Raw genomic sequence first — 7,978 nt, 5'->3', positions numbered from 1 at the left:
CACCATCGGGTAGAGCAAGGATTGGAGCTTGCGTGAGACTCTTCTTTAATTCTTCAAAGTCTTATTCTTGAAACTTTCCCCAACTGAATACTATCGACTTTTGGGTCATACCGGTCAGCGGTGCGGCTATCTTGGAGAAACCTTCGATGAATCTCCTATAGTAGCCAGCTAACCCTAGGAAGCTTCGTATATCAGTCGGATTCTGCGGAGTCTTCCAATTCGTTATCGCTTCAATCTTAGCTGGGTCCACGGTAATCCCTTCCGGATTAATCACGTGACCTAAAAATTGCACTTCTCTTAACCAGAACGCGCACTTCAAAAACTTGGCATACAACTTCTCTTTCTTCAGAGTCTCCAATACCTCTCTCAGATGCTTAGCATGGTCAGACTCGTTCTTTGAATAAATCAATATATCGTCAATGAAGACGATAACCGACTTATCCAACATTGGCCGACACACCCTATTCATCATGTCCATAAATGCTGCAGGAGCATTTGTTAGACTGAATGACATTACGAGGAACTCGTAGTGTCCATACCGCGTTCGGAACGCTGTCTTAGGGATGTCTGCCTCCTTCACCTTTAGCTGATGGTAGCCTGATCTGAGATCTATTCGTGAGAACCAACTTGAACCTTGCAGTTGGTCAAACAGATCATCAATCCTTGGCAAATGATATCTATTCTTTACCGTAAGCTTATTCAACTCACGATAGTCTATGCACATTCTCATACTTCCATTCTTCTTTTTCACGAACAATACTGGTGCGCCCCACGGGGAAACACTCGGTCTGATAAAACCCTTGTCGAGGAGTTCTTGCAGTTGGGACATCAATTCTTTATCTCGGACGGTGCTAGACGGTAAGGAGCTTTTGCGACAGGTTGGGCTCCTGGTATTAACTCTATCCGAAATTCTATCTCTCGCTCCGGTGGCAACCCCGGAAGATCCTCAGGGAATACTTCTGGGTAGTCGCGCACAATAGGAACATCTTTCATTTCTTTCGTCTCGGCCGTAGCGTTGACGACATACGCCAGGTAGGCACAACACCCTCGCCTTAGCAAACCCTCGGCTTTTATCATCGAAATGACATTAAGCCTAGAACTTTCCTTATCACCATAAACCGTCACCGCACTACCATCCAAGGACTTTAACCTTATTATCCTACTCTTACATACTATCTGAACCTCAAACTCAGACAGCCAATCCATCCCCAAAACCACATCGAACCCTCCTAAGGTCATAACATACAAGGTAACAGGGAACTCATGTCCCTCCAATTCTATCCTACAGTCCTTAACCATTTTCATTATTTTAACCGAAGTGTCACTAGCGGTTTCTACTATAAGAGTCTCAGACACTCGGCAACATTTCATTTTAGCTAGTTTACTAAATGGTGTGGCTACGAAACTTTTGTTTGCGCCCGAATCAAATAATACAGTAGCGGAAACACCGTTCACTAGAAACGTACCTGTGACAACATCCGGAATCTGCTTGGCTTGTTCTTGGGTCAGCATGTAGGCTCTAGTTCTTGGCCTAGCTTGATCGGCATCCTTCCTTCTACTACCTCCAGCTTCACTCTCGGTACACTCCCTAGCAAAATGACCTGTCTTTCCACACTTGTAGCATGCAGGCTTAGAACTGCACTCATGAGCATAATGACCTGCCTTCCCACACTTGTAGCAAACATTCGACCCAAATCTACATTCTCCGGCATGTATCTTTCCACACTTATGACATGTATCCGAACCCTTTCCCCACCTACACTCACCACTGTGTGCCTTGCCACAAGTCTTGCACGACCTGTTCTCCCAAACTCTCGGCTGCTTGTTCTTAGGGTTCCACGTCTGGGTACCGGGTCGTTTAGCAGGAGCGACCCATTTCTTCTCTTTCTTCTCGTCTCCCACCACCACATCATCCGCAGCCAAGTCTGCATAGACCATTTCTGCGAGTTCGACAGCAGAATCGAAAGTAGCAGGTTTACTTGTCCTGACTAACATGCGGACTCTCTGTGGTAATCCCCTCACGTAACACTTGATCCTTTTAGCCACAGTGTTGACCATATCGGGCACCAACCTAGACATTCGATTGAACTCGGTGGTGTACTCACGATGTGTCATTGTCCCAGCTTTCAAGTTTAGGAACTTCATCTCCGCCCTTTCAACCTCGGCGTCAGCACAGAACTTCATCATCACTAACTCCTTCAGATCGTCCCACTTCATCTCTTTGATCTCTTCACGGGTCTTCCTCTGCTCCACACTCTCCCACCAATACATAGCCTCATCTTCAAATGATTGGGTGGCATAACCGACAGTTTGGTCAGGACGACACTCGCTGATTCGGATAATTTTGTCCATGGCGGTTATCCACTGAAGAGTAGCGATTGCATCTCCTAAACCAGTTAGCTTAGGCGGGTCACAACCTTTGAAGGAATTATAGTTGCAACCGCCTCGGCCCCTCTTCCTATCATCAACTTTCACAGACCTCACCTCACTTGAATCACCCTTTCCCCCCTCATCATCTTTCCTACCATTACCACCTGCCCCTTCAACAATTCTTTTACGGCTTCCAGCAGACCCTCCCGGAGTAATATTCTTCATAGCAGTGGCTACAGCTTGAACAATAGCTGCTTGAATTGCTGAATACAGTTGAACTCCTTCATTGTTTTCCGGGTTTCTTCCAGCTGCGCTTCCTTCAGCTTCGGTGTTGGAAGCTGTCTCAACCGAAGGTTGCTGGACACGACGAGGCCTGCCGCGTCGTCCAGTGCGACCTCCAGCTCCAACAATGTCTCCAGCTCCAGCCATCGTATTCTAAAAGGGAAAACACAAACATCATCACTCAAGGAACTATTTAGTACAAGGATAGCAAGGCTAACATGTAATAACAGTGGCCAGCTGTGACTAGCTGATCACGTTGCTTTCCGTGTCCTATACACTTCCCTTTATGAGTCTATTTATGCTGGTTCTACTTAAGCAGTTAGTCAAATCAAACAATCAATTATTCCTATCCCTGTCGTTCACATATCTTTTCTTTCTCATATATCATTTAATCATACAATTTACCTTTACTGATCTTGCTTGAGCGACACATGGCATTCTTGGACTGGCATCTTCTTTCCTTTCTTACTTAAATCCCATTCTCTGTTCGAGTCTAAGCATGTAGGATGCCTAAATCTCTCGAACTTTGCTCTGATACCAACTTGTAAGGCCCCGTTACCGGTAGCCCTACTTTCGTGTTGGATTTACTCATAAACACAGTTCTAAATATCAGAGTTAATTAAAACTTTCGCGGAATATAAAAGCTTTCATAAAACATTTCATAACAAAACACGTCTTGTCTTAAAACATCATTTTGTCTTTCAAAATAAACGAAACATTAAACTTAAACGTCTTGAGTCTTCCGATGCCAGCCTCTTATTCAGTGCCATGTGTCTCCTCAAGCGAGCTGCCTCATCCTACTCACCTGCGTGCATACTAAAAGTCAGCTACGCTGAGTGAGTTCTAGTTAATCATACACTTACAATACACATAAACTTATATTCTTTCATTCATACTTTCATACTTTCATACTTTCTTTTGTACTAACTTACTTTCATATCTTACGTTATAAAGAGCATTACGCCCTACCTTCCTCGAGTATTATTAGGGCTCGGTACCCTCCTTCCTCGAGTATTATTAGAGCTCGGTACCCTCCTTCCTCGAGTATTATTAGGGCTCGGTACCCTCTTTCCTCGAGTATTATTAGGGCTCGGTCCCTCTTTCCTCGAATATTAGTAGGGTTCGATTCCCTCTTCGTTACCATACAACCATCCTTTCCTTCTTTTATTAACTTTATCACCTTCATACACATAAGCATACAGATCATACTTACTTTATACTTAGCGTTACAGCCTGACAGTACGTGCAATATCCGAAGATCGTTCACGTACCATCAAGCAATCATTCGTACATATCACATCATTCACATAAGGCATACACTTATCTCTTAGGATAAGCGTATTAACAAACATATCGAGTATGCACACAGCCCCGAAAACATAACACATAAATGGGGCTAGAAACTCACCTGAACACGGTTACGTTCACCGTTAATCGTAATCCCTTTCTTCAGTTGTGCATGGCTGACTGTATAACAAGTATACATATCAATTAACTATCACTACTCATATCATCTTTCTAGTCTTAATTACTACCCACAACGAACGGGGGTCCGGGGGCAGCGCCCCTGGCAGCGGGGTCTAGGGGCGGCAGCCCCTAGCAGGGTCCAAGGGGCAAAGCCCCTGGCTGGGGTCGAGCTGCCAGGTCAGCTTGGAAAGATTTTATTTACATTAACTGTCTTAACACATTTTTCATTAGGTTTTTAATTTATTTTCTAATCGAACTTGACTTCAGGCGAAGTTAAACCTTAGGCGAACTTAGCTTTAGGCGAAGTTAACCTTAGGCGAACATAGCTTTAGGCGAAGTTGTCATCAAGCGAACTTAGCTTTAGGCGAAGTTAACCTTAGGCGAACTTAGCTTTAGGCGAAGTTGTCATCAGGCGAACTTAGCTTTAGGCGAAGTTAACCTTAGGCGAACTTAGCTTTAGGCGAAGTTGTCATCAGGCGAACTTAGCTTTAGGCGAAGTTAACCTTAGGCGAACTTAGCTTTAGGCGAAGTTACCATCAGGCGAACTTAGCTTTGCAGGCGAAGTTCATCAGGCGAACTTAGCTTGCAGGCGAAGTTGTCCAGCTGCGGTACTGTTCGTTCTTAAATCACTTAATCATCTTCGTTTCTTAACCAAATAACTCGATTTAGGTATCCACGGAATCGTCTGACCAGCGCCTACAAACCCCAACCATCAAATCGACCTAACATCGATGTTTAAAGGGTGCGATTTAGGCATATAGGTTACGGATTCTTTTATCAATCGATTAACCCATCAAATCATAACCATTTTCAGTAAGTTTAGCTTTGTTGGATTCGTTTTTTACCATACAAACACAGATCTATCATTTCTATACTAACCCAAACCTAAACGAACAAGTTCTCGATATAAACGTACCGTAAATGAGTCAAACTACGAACACGAGCTGGTCTTGCTGCTTTGGTTCGTCACGATGATCTAGCACCAACAAGCTCGGGTCCTCGTCTTTGGATCTTGGTTCGGGTCGTGTGTGTTTTGGAGTGTGTTAGAAAATAAGATGGAAATGAATGATGGTTTAAGGTTTAGGGGATAGTTATATCCCTTAAAGCCCATGGACCTAAGGCCCATTCTCATTTAACCCATCTCAATTAATCTAAGTCCATGATCCGTTCTTTACTCGATATTAATTAATTAATAACGCGAAATCACAAAACGTAACTTTCTTTATTCAACATTATAAATTTTAGGATGTTACATCTAATCAATTTGACAGCCTTTTTTGAATTTTGAACGCAATTTGACAGCTGTGAAATTATCATCAACCGCCAAATTGGGGGCAATTGTTGAGCCACAAATAATTAAGTATTGAGATACGCTATTCTTGGTGACCAGTCTGGATCAGTTATCCTTCTGAAGAGCTCCAGAATTATGTCAGAATCAAGGATCCTCGGTACTTGGTGTTATTAACGGTTGTGTCTTGTATGTAGGTTGATATTTATCAAATACAACGGCTCCAATACTTAGTCCACACCTATTTCGCTACTAGACTTCTAAAGCACGTGGTCAAATGGCACGAAGGAAGTGGGTGAAGATATGGCAGATTAATAGGACCTAGTAGTTAGTTTTTATTTTCGTATGTTATATACCGAGATTATGATCAAAGTTAGGTCACTTTTCACATTCATTCACATACAGTTGATACTCGTAAACACTTTGACGAAAACTCTCTCTAGCAGTTTGTTCACACACTTAGATATTCTTGTAATCATTGATCATAAACTCCACCAATTGTAACCCGATTTTGATATTAATAAATTGGTGATAGATGAGTTGTCATCACCCGGGGTTTTTTCCCTTGATTTCAAACAAGATCAAGGTTTTTTCCTCGCAACAAATCACGATATTCATCTCCATTTTGTTCATATATCTACTATTGTCATCTTAGCACTAAACCTCTCAAAACTAATTTTGTTACAATATCCTTAGCCGATTTTTGACAAAAACAGGTAAAGTCTGGGAATGGATACGAGTAACCAAGTAAGAAAGGGCAGGCCAGAAAGCAGACCCATATTTCGATGATATGTCGCTTGGGGTAGAAGAGTCATAAGGTCTGAATACGGTACCAGAAGGAAACAAGGATGCTATTTGGTCTATTTCAGTGTCGGTAAATCTGCAAATTTCCAACGAAGGGTTTTGCAATAAACCTTGACTTTTCATATCTTGGTCCATATGGTTGGACGAATTCGAGAAATAACTATCAGTTGATATCGAACGATACAGAATATAAAAGAAAGAAAGGGATAAAGGATTACCTGAACTATAAAGGATTGGAGATGAGAAGGTTCCGGAATGAAGAGAATAAAAAGGGAGCTGGGTTTTATCTTTGACCCCTAAGTTAATTAATTATTTTAACTTTAACCCCTATTTGTGTCTTTTCATCTGATTTTTTGCAGCCTTTGAAATTTGAATACAATTTGACGTCTGTGATCTTATCATCAACTGCCAATTGGGGGCAATTGTTAGGTCACAAATAATTAAGTGATGAGGATATGTTATTCTTGAAGACGAGTCTGGATCAGTTATCCTACCGAAGAGTTCCGGAGTTGTGTCAGGATCAGAATCCTCAGTAATTGGTATTCCTAATGATTGTTTCTTATGAGTAGATTGATATTTAATGAGTGTAACTGCTACAAGACCTAGTCTGCCTGACATTTCGCTACTGGACTTGTTCAGCACGTGGTCAAAAGGCGTGGATGAAGATAATGGGAAGTTGGTGGAATTGTAGGAGATTTTTGTTAGTTGTTATTTTAGTTATATATCGAGTTTATGATCAAATTAGGTCACATACACACTCACTTGCGGCGCACATTCATAAACACTTTCTCAGAACTCTATCTAAGCAGTTCACACGCACTTAGATACTTTGTAATATTTGATCATAAACTCCACCATTTGTAACCCGATTTCTTGATTAATAAATTGGTGATAGACAATTGTCATCACCCGAGGTTTTATGCTGACGATCCTCTAAAGATCAAGGGATTTTCCTCGTATAAATCTTTGTATTCATCGACATATTACATATACAATCACAAACACCAAGTCCCACAATTACGAATTTGTTTAGATTATCCTTAGTTGGTTTTTGACCAAAACAGGTAGTTTTGCCTGGAAATAATTTGGGCTGATCATGTTTTGCAAAGTACGAGCCAAGAATAGTTAAATTAAGATTCTAATTTTCGTTGAAGAATTGTTGTTAATCAGAAGAAGTGTTAAAGAAAAAAACGGAGAACCAGTGTCAACTGCTTTTGTCAGGTTTTATCATTTCAGTTTAAAAGGTTATTTTTCTGATTTTCAGTTCGTTATTCCGCTGCGTTTAAATAGGTTGATTTTTAACAGAGTTCATTAGAGCATCCGTTAAGTTCAGGCACGAGCCATTGCTGTGTCTGTCTCTGTTTTATCCAGTTTTTCGTTTTAGTCATTATCATGGAAGAAGACGGAAAGGTTTCAATACAGAAGTTTGATGGACAGAAATTTGGTTGGTGGAAGATGCAAACTGAAGCTCTATTTTGTCAAAAAGACTTGGATGTAGTGTTTGAGGATCAAAAACCATCAAAGTTGTCAAAAGGAGATTGTAAGAAGTTAGAGAAGAAAGCTAGGGCTTGTATTACTTTGTCCTTGTCGAAAGAGGTGGTGTTTAACGTCATGAAAGAAACCACAGCCCGTGGTATGATGGAGGCACTATCCAACATGTATGAGAAGCTTTGACAGCGAATAAGGTCTATCTTATCAGAGAGCTAGTGACAACAAGGATGAAAGAGGGTGGGTCAGTTACAACGCATATCGATAATATTAATTAAA

The sequence above is a fragment of the Bidens hawaiensis genome, unplaced genomic scaffold (assembly GCF_021521415.1).
Source record: "Bidens hawaiensis isolate Kalapana, Puna unplaced genomic scaffold, B.hawaiensis_p1.1 tig00025636_1, whole genome shotgun sequence".
Taxonomy (NCBI): domain Eukaryota; kingdom Viridiplantae; phylum Streptophyta; class Magnoliopsida; order Asterales; family Asteraceae; genus Bidens; species Bidens hawaiensis.
Note: the sequence above shows the minus strand (reverse complement) of the source record.